This window comes from Zootoca vivipara, chromosome 2 (genome assembly GCF_963506605.1).
Source record: "Zootoca vivipara chromosome 2, rZooViv1.1, whole genome shotgun sequence".
NCBI classification, from domain to species: Eukaryota; Metazoa; Chordata; class Lepidosauria; order Squamata; family Lacertidae; genus Zootoca; species Zootoca vivipara.
This window is the reverse complement of record NC_083277.1, coordinates 50,059,937-50,075,771: the sequence shown is the minus strand read 5'-3', so window position 1 is coordinate 50,075,771 and position 15,835 is coordinate 50,059,937.

Sequence of the window (15,835 nt, the reverse complement as noted above, 5' to 3'; positions counted from 1 at the left end):
TGGTATGTGCTGGGGGCATGCCTCATCATGGTGGGTTTATTGGCTTCCTCTTGTGTGTTGGTGAATCGGGTCCTCCCTTAAAGAGGGCACATGTTGCGGTGAGACCTGGCAACCAAACCCTTGTGTTGTGGGTGGGTATGATTGGTCAGCCACAACACCCTATTGGTAGGTCCCTTGATAATGGGTTGATTCTAACCAATGGGGATGCTAGCCAAAATGGATCAAGGGATCAATATATGCCAATGCACATGACCCTGAGCTTTCTCTCTTAGTCAGTGCATCGGAACACCTGCTCACCTCTCCCTATATTTAGGGCTTGGGCGCTTGACCTTGCTATGCTGTCGTGTGTCATCTATCACTGGGACAGGGGCACAGCAGGAATTTTCCCCACTTGGCTGATTGGCTGGTGTCATTTGGGTTTCACCTGCCGTGTAGCAAATTGTCACAACTTGTAAGGTTGTTGATAGGCTCTGGTTCAGGTGATAGGGATGGGGGAACGCTCTCGCCATCCCTATGCGAAGGGGTATTCCGTTAAAGGAATCTAGGGGCTCAATGGTTTGGTCAACCCTGAGAGGGGTTGTGCCCATGCCTGAGTCCAGGGGGACATCTGGGTAGTGGACATAGCACAGGCATCCCCAAACTGCAGCCCTCCAGATGTTTTAGCCTACAACTTCCATGATCCCTAGCTAACAGGACCAGTGGTCGGGGAAGATGGGAACTGTAGTCCAAAAACATCTGGAAAGCTGAAGTTTGGAGGTGCCTGACATAGCATGTTCCCGGCTTTCTGTCATTCCAGGTGTTCACCCTAGGCTGACCTACGATGGAGCTCTGGGTCAGCGCTACCTGCCACGGTGCAGGGAGCTAGTTGAACCAGAGCCTATGCAACCACTCACTTGCTGTAATCAAGTTTGGTTTTTTGCCACACAAAAAACGAACCAAAATTTGAGTCTTGTCTGAATTTATTTCAGGGGGAGGTTTAAAGGTCTTCACACGCAACTGGGGCAGCACAGCCCCTGATTAATGAGCACTGCCAAGGTTGCTGTGAGCAGGTATTCCATTTGTACACCATTTTTGTCCTTTTCTAATTATGCATTTTCTCCCGCCCCACCCCACCCCTCCTTCCCAGGCTGGGCATGAATTGGATGCAGTGTCCATTCTGCTAGCATAGCAGTGGCATTTCCCTCTCTCCCCAAGTGTAACGCGACATTAGGATGGCTCTGAAAATGAAATATTTCAAGTGTCCCCAAAAGATGAGGAGGATAGGGCTACAAAGAAAATATAAATTAGTTTTCCATTTCAAACAAATTATTTCTTGTATCACTTTTCTCTCCACCGTGGTCTACTCGGCACTGAAGGGCCTTGAATCAAAGCTTGCTTAAATTTGCCCCCCAAAAGGGCTCGTGTCGGGGGCAGAGATAGGCACAGCCTCACCAAAATGCTTAATCTATCTCTAAAATGCAGCCTCTTCTGAAGAGCTGTTCCTGATAAATGCAGTACTCCCTGCTGAATTTTGTTTATTACCGTCTCAAACTGTATGACTAGGATCACCCAAACAACATTTTGGATTCTTTAAAATAAATCAGCAGGTGAGATGCCACTGTTCAGCTGTATACCTCTCTAAAGAGTATACTCTAATTAACTGTTAGAGACACATACTGATTTATTCTGTCAAATCCAGTAAGACTTCTCCATAGGAAAATGTAATGGAGAAAAACACTTCAATTGTCCAAGGGTGTACTACTGTGAAAAATAATTAACTAAAACTTCAAGATGAATTGGTATTAAAAGTGACAGAGTAGATATTATTTTCCTCTTGTGCTTCATTAAAACAGATAGCATCAGGATTTTTATTCGTAGTTTGCTTTTAAAATGTATTAATAACTTTGAATATCAAATAAAATATGCAGTAAATTAATACATGTTAGAGATTCGGAAACTTTACGGCTTTAAAATGGCTTAAAATTCACTGCCTATTTGATTGCAAATAGAGTCTTTACATTATCTTTTCCTAATATACAGTAGAAGTTAAATTGCAGTGTAGGGAACAACAGTCATTCCTCTGCAAGAGCATTTAAGCTTAGTAGCTCAAAGAATAGAGGTCCAGAATATCTGTACTATAAATACTAGAAGGACAATAACAGAGCTTGAACTTTCATTTCATGCTCACTTTCAAGGGCTAAAGATGTGGTGATAGATATAATTTGATAACTAAGGTTCTATGCAGCTCAGTAAAATAATATTATTCAGTGAAATTTTCCTTTCTAATATCTCAACCTTGGCAGAAAGACCTTTATAGCAACGTTTGCTCACCTTTTATCTTTTCCATTAGGTTCATAATGATTTGTTAATAAAGCCCAAAGTTAATGCTTTATGTATTTAATTAAAGACCTCCTTGTTATTAATTACCATCACCAATGTTTGCAGAGCCCTAACTAGTGTTTTACATCAAGATTAGCTTCACACTGTTATTTACACGTTATTTAGATAGAATCTCATTACTTTTGAATGTTTTTATATGGACCTCGGGAGCTTTAAGTATTTATGAGCTGGTGTTTCATACTGCTGATATAATGGAAACATCCAACCTCGTTTACCTATTTCTTCCCTGAAGGCATATCCCATTTTAAATGTCTGTCTATGCTTGCCCTCTCCAGCTAGGTTCACCAGACACAGTAGCTTAGGTGAGGTGCTGACAGCAAGCAAAGGCCTCTTCTAAAGCCTTTTTTTTTAGCTGTACGCTGCATATTACTCTCTCTGACTGTTTTAACGCTGTATTTGTACTTCATTTTTATTGTGACTGAATTTTAAATTGTCTTTATTTCTTGTTGTGAGCCAGCCTGAGAACTTTGCTGTACAGTGGTACCTCGGTTTATGAACACAATTGGTTCCGGAAGTCTGTTCATAAACTGAAGCGTTCATAAACTGAAGCGAACTTTCCCATTGAAAGTAATGGAAAGTGGATTAATCCGTTCCAGACGGTCCGCGGAGTAACTGTTCATAAACTGAAGCGAACTTTTCCATTGAAAGTAATGGAAAGTGGATTAATCCGTTCCAGACGGGTCCGCGAAGTACTTAAACTGAAGCGTTCGTAACTGAAACATGGGTGTAATTGGTTCCGGAAGTCTGTTCATAAACTGAAGCGTTCATAAACTGAAGCGAACTTTCCCATTAAAAGTTATGGAAAGTGAATTAATCCGTTCCAGATGGGTCCGCGGCGTTCATAAACCGAAAATTCATAAACCGAGGTGTTCATAAACCGAGGTTCCACTGTACTGTAGCCTATGAACAACCACAAGGAACCAAGCAAACTCAATGAACAAATTGGTACCCCTATGGACACTTCCTTGGAGCAGATCCAAGTGAACAGAGGAACTAGACCTGGAGCAGCCAACATGGCCCTCCAGGTGTAATTGGACTATAATGGCTCCCATTGGCCATCTTGAAGTCCAGCCCCATTGGCTATCCCTGAATTGGACTAAACAGTGAAGTCCACCCCTTCCTTTGAAAAGCAGTTGCTTAAGCTCATCTGTATGTACATTCCATGGTTTTTCTAGCCTTTTAAAACAAAAACAAAATAAACATACAGTCTTTTAAATGTATTTGTGGGAGGAGTTGTTAATGGGGTTTTTGTTGTTGTTGTTATGATAGATAATTTATGTTTTCATTTGTATTTTTATGCTGGAAACTGCCCTGTGATCTTGGGATAAAGGGTAGTAAATAAATTTAATAAATAAAATCATTAGAATAACCATCTCTTCTGTTGTGAGTAGCATGTGATTGAATAGCCGCTTCTTAGATTAATCAGAGAATTGTACAGTATAGCCATTTGGTCTCCTCCAACTATTATGTAGCATAAAATGAATCTCCATTTTATGGAGTAACTATGTATAAAGAGATGGTGGTTCTTGCTCTAATCAGATACGCATTCAGCATTCTAAGCTTACTTCAGTGAGGATTTGTGAAGCTCCAGGAAAATGCATGCCATCACCTCGTATTATACTGAGCATGCTACCCTGTGAAGATTACATTTGCTTTATGTTTATTATTCAGCTACTGCAGAAATAGATTTACCAATAGAAATACCATTTAAAGTCAGCCACTCAGCTGGTCTTGACAGGAGATTTTAAGAAAATTTCATTGAGGTAAAAGTGAAGCAAGAAATTGGGATGTGTTTTCTAGATTAAATCTTGCAAGAAACTCACCATTCTTTTTTTACTCCCCCCCCCTGCTAAACATATGGCTATGAGAGAGAGAGAGAGAGAGAGAGAGAGAGAGAGAGAGAGAGAGAGAGAGAGAGAGAGAGAGAGAGAGAGAGTTGGAATTGTTATGTGATGGGAAATGGGGAGGATGAAAAAAAAAACCTTTCCAGTATTTGTTGAGTTATATATGGACAAATTATATGCTTGAGTTTCCAGTATGAAAATGGTTCATCTAGCTCAGTATTGTCTACACCAAATACTTGCCTTTATTTGTAGACTCAGCTTTTCTAGGGATTAGAAAGAAGCTCCTCCTGGAGAGACCAGGGATCTTTTGCATGCAAAGCATGTGCTTTGCCACTGAGCTACAGCTTGTTCAAATAATTGAGGGTCAATAGGCAGGAGGCTAAATCCCAGCAAGACAGAGGCCTAGTGGGTGGGTGGATTCTAGATCCAGGAATTAGGTGGATGACTTGTTCTGGATGGGATTGCACTCCCTCTGAAAGAGCAGGGCTGTAATCTGGGGAATGTTCTTCACTAAGATCTATCACTAGGTGAAGGGTGGTTTATAAATACTTGTAATAAATAAAATCAATGTGGGAGGCCCACTTGTTGGTACATCAGTCATTTGAGATACACTATACAGCAACCCATAAGAGGGCCTTCTCAGTAGCGGCACCTCAATTATGGGATTTACTGTCCTCTGAGACAGGACTCTTAGGATTTTTATGCACCAGCAGAAGATGAATCTTTTTGCTCAGGCATCTGCTGAATATTATGCTCAGGGCCTGTTTGTTGTTGTTATTTTAGCTTTTTTCAGTTGCTGAGAATGATCTATTTATTCCTGCTGCTTTATTATTTATGTTGCAGTTTAACTTTTTATGTCACCCACTCTGGGATTGCTGTTGCAACAGAGCAGGTAATAAATATTTTAAATTAATAAATAGCATAATTATGAATCTACATCAAGAAATGAAATAACACTAACAAATTAATGTTTACCTTTCACTATCTGGGAACCATAAAACATCTGGCCACATTCATTAATGAGGGAAATGCATGCTGCTCAACAGGTACTCCCGTTCTTGCCTGTCATTTTAAAGAATCCAAAATTTAACTTATGTATCTCATACTCTCCAATTATAGAATGACTAAGGCTTCAATCCTCACCATGTCTACTAAGAAGTATGTTCCACTGAATTCAGTGGGGCTTACTCCCAGGTAAGTTAGGGTTTCAGTCTTACTGACCTACACTCCATTACATTGGGTTACATACACTCTGTGATAAAACAGCGTAAATGTGAATTGCCATGCAGACTGGGGCTGATGGGAGCTATTGTCCCAAACATCTGGGGAGCACCAGGTTAAAGAAGGCTGCTTTAGTCTATGACAGCATTAATGATTGGTTTTGAATCTTCCCAGAGATGCCCATGGTAAAATACTCTTCTAACTGCAAGAAGATACCATTGACTTACAGTAATATTGCAGCGTTGTGTAACCTTTTTTTGTTATTATGGACTTTAAAGGCCTACATTATCGACGCCTTCCAACAAAATTCTCATACTCCTTAATAAGTCTCGGTATGAAACAGATGGCGTGGGACTAACCAGCCTTCCACTTCACACAAGTAGACAATTTTGGATGGATCAATAGACTGATTCAATATACACTGCCTTTAGTGGACCATCAGTGGAGCCTAATAGTTTCACCTTGACTCAGGAAAGCACACAGAATCAATTTTTTTGCTCAATACACCTACAGCATCCTTTCTCCCTATCGGTACCAAAGTAAAGGTACAGATTGATGATGAAATGCTGCTAGCGGAATTGACTGAAGCCACAATACCAAGCAGAATTTACTGATACCACATCACTGGAGCATTTGCACGTCTTGACTTCCTCCTTCCCCCTATCCTCAGGGCCTTAACAATTTCTTTTTTCTGCAACAGGATATATTCACTATTGTGCTATGCAGAATCATAAGACAGAAAATCTTGGGCAGATTCTGGGGGCCCTTGGACACAAGATATCAGTGGGCCCCTGGCTTCCTCCTCAAACCACACTCCTCCTTTTTGGCTTCACTTCTTTAAAGTAAAACATAGCTCAACCAACAGGGCAACTCCCTATTGTTAAAGAAAAACAATACAACATTTTGAACTACAGTGCTGAAAAAATGAGTGCCTAGATGCATGGAGGAGAGTGGTGAGAGGCACCAGCTGGGGAACCCCCCCAAGAGAAGAAATCTCAGAGCCAGGGGATTGGTGGTGAGGCCATTCTATTAAGAATGGTTAAGTTGTATACAAATGTTCAAGAATATGATATATGAAATTTCTAAAAAGGATTTGGAAATGAAAATCAGATAGGAGGGACTTGGGGAAGTCCACATAACAATGATTGAAATAGAAATATGATAAGATTCGTAATTCTGTCTTTTTTGTTCTGTTTTGTGTTGTTTTATTGTTATTTTTTGTGTGTGTGTCTTTGTTATTAATCTTATAAAAGGAATATAAATATTTCAGAGAGAGAGAGAGAGAGAAAGTCCTTGTGACTCACGAGGAGACACTCCCCAGAGCCCAAAGAGGACGTCGGTGTGGAGAGACAAAGCTTCTGAGAGACCTGATGCGCCAGTGAGGCTTTGTTTAGACCACTCAGCCTACATGCTCAGCAGCTTTCCTGCTTCTTTTCCACGCGGCCTCCAGCCACCCCCAGAGTTTCAACTCTAGTTGAAGAAGAGTTGTGTGGAGAGAAAGCTGGAAAGCCGGAGAAAATAGGTAATTAGAGGCTTTTTAGGGGGTGCCCCCCACTCTATACGATGTCACTTATGCACACGAAACATAACCCCCAGGTAAATGGAGGGGAAGCGTGTACTTAAGACCTGTGTCTGTTTCTGTACATTGGCAAAAGTGAGGAAGCCAAAGACTTTGTGCATTCAGTCAACTTCAGAGGACTGTATTTTGTACCATTTTTTGTTTTAGTATTTTAAAACGCTAAACTGCCTTGGGTGCCATGGCAGAAAGGTGGCACAGAGTTATACAATAAATAAATAAGTCATATTTGGACAGATTGTCTTGGTAGTCGAAAACACATGACATACAAATAATGGTTACACTTTAAAGTCGTAGCTATATACATTTAATAATGTTAGCCAGCTCCCCCCCCCCACCCTGTGCTAAAATGAGATGCTTTATCCAAAGTAAATGATAGCCACAAATGTTAGGACCCAGAAGGTGCCAATAGGATAATATGACAGTTTTATGTCTAAGATGAAGAAGATTCTCAGTAGAGAACAGGGTTGTGCTCAGCCCTTTAATTCCACCCAGGGACACTGGGATTTAGTTTCTTGTTCACATTTAATAGGTTTCTAAGGGACAGCCTCAGGAAACTGGTTGTAAAATGTGAAGACTTTGATTACACCACTGTCAATATTTTAAGTTTAAAAGGCAGATTTGGGAGATCAGTCCCATGCTTTCCACAAATAAGTGCTAATTTGAAATGCCAGTATAAATATTTTTAATGTCTTCATACTCTACCAGTTGAAACCACACATTAAAATTATATTTATTCCTGTTACTTCATTTCCCTTTGCTCATCCCTTTGTCTCTGGTCTATTTTAAGAATGTAAGCTTCTTTGGCTGTTGTTGTTTATTACTGTCTACGGCACTAAATAGGTGCTATTTAAACAACTATTAGTTGTAACAACTACTCTGCCAGTTTAAAGAAACAAAAAAGCCACAATTAAGGGAAAAGGCTATTTAACGGCTCGGCTGGTTCAGTTGAAATCTCTGCCTTATAGTTGGAGAACCATTACCCTGTCTATGCTACCTGTCCATCTAGACCAGGCATCCCCAAACTGTGGCCCTCCAGATGTTTTGGCCTACAACTCCCATGATCCCTAGCTAACAGGACCAGTGGTCAGGGAAGATGGGAATTGTAGTCCAAAACATCTGGAGGGCCGAAGTTTGGGGGTGCCTGATCTAGACATCCTAATTGTCCAGAACACATGTTTTTTTCCTGCAGTAGGAGGCAGCACATCTGTAATCAATAAAGTTGTGGCCTAAATTCTGCCTGAGTCCAGGGGGACATCTGGGTGGCAGACATAACCTGTTCCCGGCTCTTCGCCTATCCAGGTGTTCACCCTTCGCTGACATATGCTGGTGCCCTGGGTCAGCGCTACCTGCAAGGGTGCAGGGAGCTAGTCGAACCAGAGCCTAGGCAACTACTCACTTTCTGTAATCAATAAAGTTGTGGCCTAAATTCTGCCAAACACCAAACCAAAATTTGAGTCATGTGTGAATTTAGTTAGGGGGGAGGTTTCTGGGTCTGAACACGCAATTCCTGACCTCAGGTTGCTTAGGAATAAAGTGCAGCAATACAGATCCTTGAGGGATCCCAGTGCATACTTCCTTCCATTGTGAGAATATGTATTTACTTTCACCTTCTCTTCTTTAATGAATTAGCAGTCAAGAAGGGATCCTGTCCTTTTCTTCCATGGCTACTTAGCTATGTAAGAAGCCCTCTGTGACAGACTTTGTCAGAAGCTATAAGTGTACTGCAGGGGTTCCCAAACTGTGGTTCATGGGCCACCAGTGTTTCACTAGCTTCCTTCAGAGTGTCTGTAAAAAATGCAATTAAAAATCATACAGATGCTTGTTCACACTCTCCAAAAAATCCAAATGCTGATAAGGCAGGTCTTTCCTTTTGCAGCAGCCATGCTGATTCTTAACAAGACTTGTTCTTCTATAAGTTGACTAGTTTCAACTTTAATAATTATTTCCACCAATTCACTTGGGATATCTGCTACACTGACTGGTCTGAAATGTCCTTATTATTAAAAACCGGTACTGTATTTGGTTTCAATCCAAATACTTACAATTCAAATATTTTAATCGTCCAGTACAGGAAGGCAAATCTTGATAAGAATTTGCATATTGTTTGTTGGTAGATCGACAATTTGATATTACTGTACTTTTCCGTCTATAGGACAATGTATTTTACCTTAAAACAACGCTTAAAAATTGGGGTAGTCTTATACATGGGTAGTGCAGAGGGGGAACGGTGGAAATGATTTCTGTCTTGAGTAGTAGATTGTCCCTGGTGTTATTGTGGGTGATAGGCTGCTGCGACAATGTCCGCTGGTGATTGGTCACTGCTACAACAATGGCTGCTGGTGATTGGGCTCTGCTGCAGCAAATGGGCGTGTGATTGGCGGCTGCTGGTGTCACGGAAATAGGATAGGAGGCTTCTTTGTTGCGTTCAATTGCAAGCGTTTGGAATTTGGGTGAGGCTTCTTCTTTTTTTTGCATTCCTCCCATTCTGGACTATCTCCCCCCATTTTCTTAATATTGAGTCCTGAAAATTAGGGGGCATCTTACCAATGGGAAAGTACAGTAAATTATTTAAGTATTCTTGAAAACAGTATATGTTTACAGTGAAGACCAGTGTTCCATGGACCTTCTCAACTGAACTGCATCAGCAATTCAAACAATGTTGTGATTCTGTCTTTGAATTAATTGGAGCACCTTTCTTCTGTCATGGAATCCTAGGTTCCCAGGTGGCCATCCATCCAGGTCCAGACCCGCTTAGGTTCAGAAAGCTCATGGCTTCATGTGCAAACACCATCCTGAAGGCCTAACCTTATGATCAGGCTGGTGTAGATTTGCACTGAAAAAGTAGGATGGAATTGATTCATATTTTTACAGCTCTACAATCCTCTAATACTGAGCACAAACAGAAGTGTTCCTCCTTTGGGTTCTGATCCTGAATAGGTGCCTTCAAATACACACCTACTAAATATTTTGGAAAGTCAATTTGTTCTGTATAGGTTCAGTCACCTCTCAAGATATTATCACCAAACTCAGCAGGGGGGTTCCCGAGGTGTGGACAGTGGTGCTTGTCAACATTTAAACAACAGGTTCCATTTTGAATCAAGATGGTGAACCAAAATGTGACTTTGGTGTGATTTCACCATTTCTGGGGCACAACAGGTCTAAACTACACCAATTTGGACAGCTCTGGGCATCCTGCCCAGTTTGGCAGGATGGTTCTAACCTGCACCAATTTGGATATCTCTTGAGATATTGTCACAAAACCTCGCTTGAGTGTTCCCAAGGTAGAGGTCTTTGGCTACGTTTGGATGCTAGGCGCCATTCTGAATCAAGATGGTGGGCAAAATTAAATAAATTAAACCTTAGTTCCCTCCCCTGCAGAAAAAGAATTGATTCTGGACTGAGTCAGTTGCTCCCTGGTTCGGATCAGAGCCCTGGGTTTGGTGTGTATATGTGCATGCACAGACAGACCCCAATCTATTTAAAAATCACAAACATTTTTCAGTTTCTTCAAATTCCTGAACAGCCCCAGCTAATCTCTGCTAGTATATGGACATTTCAAGGAACATATCCATATTTAAAACAGAAGTAAGAAAGCTGCTTTTTCACTATGAAAAAGAATGTTTGCTTCTGATTTTCCTCTTGCTTTTGTTGTATACGGCTATTTTATTTTAGTGATAAAATCATACGGGTTACAGAACCATTTGTTTTCCTTGTGCTTTGAGTTCTCAGTGTGACACATGTCTACCATTCTAGAGGGCTCCACAATTATGTCACAGCTTTTGACACAGCTGGCTGGAGTAATTAGATCGTCCTCGTCAGTAAAAGGGAGTGTAATGTACCTGATGTCAACAGGTGATGAAAGGAGGCAGCTTATGCCTTTCATTCAATCCTGCCACACAAACCCTTGCTTGCTGAAGTCCTATATGCAGCTCTCAAAAAATCCAAAACGGGGAGGGGGAGAGAGAGAGAGGAAGGAAGGAAGGAAAATTGCAGTGGAAAACATGTTATCTAATTTCCAATACACCTGCTGCACACAAACCAATTTTTAAGTCAGTGAAAACACAGCTTTCAACATAACTTGTCTAAAATGCTTTTATACATATAAAAAAAATGTGGTTTTAAAACATGTAAAATTATATTTTATTTCCCCTTGGGTTTGTTTGCCTGGGGGATTATAACTGTTTGCTATTAAAGACAAATCCCATAATCCAAAAATAAAACCACATGCTACTGTCTTACAGTGAACTGATTTGACCCACTCATGGCAAACTGCTTTTCAGAAATAGAGAAAACAAACCAAATCCCCAGGCATACAGAAAAGCCATTTTATTCTCTTCAGCAACAAGTGTGTTTCCCTCCTGAAAGAGAGCTATTCTTGAAGGTGCTTTTTCCACAAATGCTTCCAAAATAATTTAAAACGAAGCTATAGATTACATGCTCCTTCTCCTGATCCCATTTGTCAGCAATCAATTTGGCCACTTCATTAAGAAGACTTGTCTCATTATATTAGGGGCAGCATAAGGAAACAGGAAAAAACACCATTTCTATGTCACAACAAAAGGCTTCCTTTATGGAACCAGTGAACTACAAAGCATCTTTTGCAGATCACTTGCTCCCCCTACTGTCATGAGAGAAGTGCAGTGCCATTACGTTTATTGTTACTTCTTACTTCTCTCAACTTGCAATAAAAGTGCACTCCATAAACTCAAGGTCTTATCCACATGACCTGTAAGAATCAATGTTTCCACTGTCAGTTTCGAAAATGACAAAATATTCTGACTGAACCATATTAGGTCTTACATACAACAGATATTCATTTTAGCCAAATCAGAAAGTACACACAGAATCCACTGAAATAAATTCAGATATTGCAAAGAATGTTGAGAGTTCTGTGAGGTAATCTCCACCCAACTTGTATCCATGATCCACTGAGCCATTTCAGAACCATAACAATAATATAGGTTGCAATCCAGATGAAACTAGATTACAATTCATTTCTCTTCGTTTTCTTTCTTCTTACATACATTGTCAATCTACATAGAGAAACAGATGTCCTAATGTTCTACAGGACTGTCAAAATGTGGTGTGGCAGATCCTATAGAAGTGGAAGGAGCCCCCAAGCCATCACAATCCCAAGTTTAAGAGGTTTGACTGGGTTAAGAATTATAATACAAACCTGGCAACTCTTTTCTTTTCTCCAGCCCCTCAGAATAACTTGAACAGACAGTTTTCTCCTCCTCCTCCTCCAGTTGTATTTATTTGGGGAGACTAATTTGGAGTTTCTATGTTGACACCTCCCCCTTCACTTGAGGATCTCAAATGATGCCACAGTCCAACAGTTGTTCTTTATACAGATTTTGATTTGCCTGGTCTTCATAGGACAGGGCCAACAATATCCATTCTGTGTATCAGGAAGGTCTGGTTCTAGTCTAAGTGTGCATTCATACATGGTATTTATTGTGTTTTCCTAACTATAATGCTAGTGCTTCTGTCCTGGTTTTCTAATGTTGCTTTTGTGCAGCATTACTTTGCCATTTAAGCTTACTGGGTGACCTTGGGCTGGTCACTGCCTCCAAGCCTAATCTACCTCACAGGCTTGTCCTGGGATTTCATGAAGAGCAGGAGAACCTTGAGCTCCTTGGAGACAAAGGTGGGATATAAATGCCATAAAAAATGGATTGCTATACTTTCTCTAGAATAGGTTTACTGAAGGGCGGATGCCCTAAGAATCCCAATCTGCATCCTGCCTTTAAAGATGAAGAACCTTTTAAGTGTTTGTCTAGACACTGCAAGAGTCATGTTGTGGAAAAATCAGCATGTACAGTGGTACCTCTTGTTATGAACTTAATTCGTTACGGAGGTCTGTTCTTAACCTGAAACCATTCTTAACCTGAGGTACCACTTTAGCTAACGGGGCCTCCCTCTGCCACCGCGCGATTTCTGTTCTCATCCTGAGGTAAAGTTCTTAACTCGAGGTACTACTTCCGGGTTAGCGGAGTTCTTATAACCCGAGGTACCACTGTATACGTTTCCAGTAAAGAAATTTGAGCATTGTATCCATTGGGGCAGGGCTTCATTAACTATGAACCTCCAAATTCGGGATCCCTTCCAAACCAGTGCCAATTACACAGTTTGGAGGGGGGCACTGCACTGCAAAACACCCCCACTGTTCAGCCGGGACCCTGAGGTCCAGCTCCGAGGGCTTTCTGGAGGTTCCCTCACTGCAGGAAGTGAGGTTACAGGGAAACCCAGCCAGATGGGAGGGATATAAATAATAAATCATTATTATGATTACATTATTATATAACCAGGCAGAGGGCCTTCTCAGTAGTGGCGCCCGCCCTGTGGAACGCAACTCCCATCAGATGTCAAGGTAATAAACAACTATCTGACTTTTAGAAGACATCTGAAGGCAGCCCTTTTTAGGGAAGTTTTTAATGTTTGATGTTTTGTCGCTTTTTTATTACTAATATTCTGCTAGGAGTGGCTGGGGAAATCCAGCCAGATGTGTGGGGTATAATTATTATTATTATTATTATTATTATTATTATTACAGTATTAACATAAAGTTTTCACTGCAAAATTATTGCAAGACTTTGGCACCAGATTGGAGGGCATCCCAATTTCTGGGGTTCATAATTAATGAAGCTGCTTGAGAACAGCAGTGGCTATTTGTTCTAGCTTCTTCTTGCTCGGGGTTGCCCCACTCATGGAAAACAACTGAGCCAGGCACACATTAAGGAAGAGCAAACTTTACTGGAAGAAACTAAAGGGAACCATGTTGTAAATGATTTGCCATTAGCCTTTTACAAGCTTTCATTTTGTGTTTGCAATTAATTCATTAGCTGTAAAAGAACAGCAGTGAAACATGTTAAAGCCCATATTGTAAAAAAAAAAACTTCTTGTAAAAGCAAAGATGCCAAACTATTTTTAGCGTTTTAATGGCTGCAGATAATTTTTTGTACAAAGGTCTTGCATGCCCATTAGAAAGGCATCTGCACTGACAGCTTGAAGAATCATTCACACAATTTAAAAAAAAAGAGTTCATCAAGATTCAAAAAGTATGCCTCTGTTAAATTGAATAAAAATTTAAAAAAGGAATAATAAGGGACTAGAAAAACATTTCATATGGAGAAATGCATCTAATAGAGTGTTCTCATAGCTCATTTTTATTCTATTTGCAGGTTTCATCTGTAAGCCCCAAATCCACAGAAACAAATGCTTTCTTTCTCATGGGAAACCACACTAAAATCAGTGGAAGAGGTATATTGTTTTGCATGCACTGCACTGGGGTCCTTGTTTTATGCCATGTTATATATGTTGATGAGCAGTCTCCTATCAAGGTTGAAATGCAGTTTGATCTGTTTGTACAACCAGGAACTTCCTTTAGGTACAGAATGATGCATCAGTGATACTGCCAGCTAAAATGCGCTGACTGTTGCTATGGAGGCAAGAATGAGCAAATTAATAATAATAAAAATGTGTGCCTTACCATAAAAATCTTGCAAATCTCACACTTCAAACCCCATGATAAGAGAAGTCAGTCTCAAAACTCTTAACCAGTTTCACTGGTAAAAAAAGAAAAACTGTTATTCATGCTTCAAAGAAACAGACTGCCATCCTAATCTTAAGCATTTGCATGATAATTATTTGCCTGCAATGTCAGTGCAACGTCTCTGCAATATCATCATAGCATCATAGCTTGTTACTTGTATTGCAAAGGCACAGCATTTAGTATGCCTCAGCCTAAGCACTTATATGCTAACACAGCAAGTCTCAAAATTGGGCTGCAAATTATTCCAAACACACAAGCTCCTTATGCTATACAGACATTCTGTACTATTTGTGGACATACAGATCATTTGTAAGTGTAAATAAAAAAGAAAAAGAAAACCTACATGACTATGGGGAGGGGTTTTCAAACACAACTAGAGAGGGACTACTTTCCATTAAAATTTAATATAAGTCAAGCACCTTTATGCTGTCTTTTCCCTGGTAAATGTACCTCTAGGTAAGTAATGAAATATTTAAGCACCAAAAGACATGTCTGGTTTTTTATTTATTGTAAAAATATAATGAGTGAAGAGTGTGTTTTTTACACAATTATGTAGGAGGATTTTAACTGTATTTATTTATTATATAGATACCTCAAGGGGCAGAGGGAGATTGAGAAATGATTCCCAGGTGATCTCCCATCTGAGCAGTTTCATGGGGCCAGATGCTTAGCCTCAACAATTAACCTGTATCATGTACTTCAGATCATTCTTTGAACTTATTAACAGACAGGAGATCTATTCTATTATGCATATTGAAGCCAGCTGCTAGCCAGCCTGCACAGTGGCTCCTAGAGGAAACGCCATTCCTACCCAGCAGTTCCATGATCCAGCACTCACAACAATGAACAAAAGCCTCAATGCATGTACTAGGCAAACCTCAGTCCCTTGAATTAGGTCTGGATGGACAGGGCAAAGAAGGTGTGGGACTTCCTGCCATGCAAATACACAATGATCTTCCTCTTCCGGGATATGTGGTATGATGATCAGATGGAGAAGACAGCAGCAGGGAAGGCTCAGAAAGGAGAGTTCCCTCCTCGAAACCACCCATGGCAGGCAGAACCTGCACCAGGCTAGAAAAAAGTCAAGCACCTGAAAGGTGAGATTTGAGCCCCACATAATACTGTTCCTTACCAAATTATATTGATGTGTGATGTATCTTGAGGCCCTGGCGCATTCACTTTAACAAATATGAAGGACTGACAACTTGGGATACTTTTGTGACACTTTTTCTTCTCTGGTGAAGCACTGGGAACATT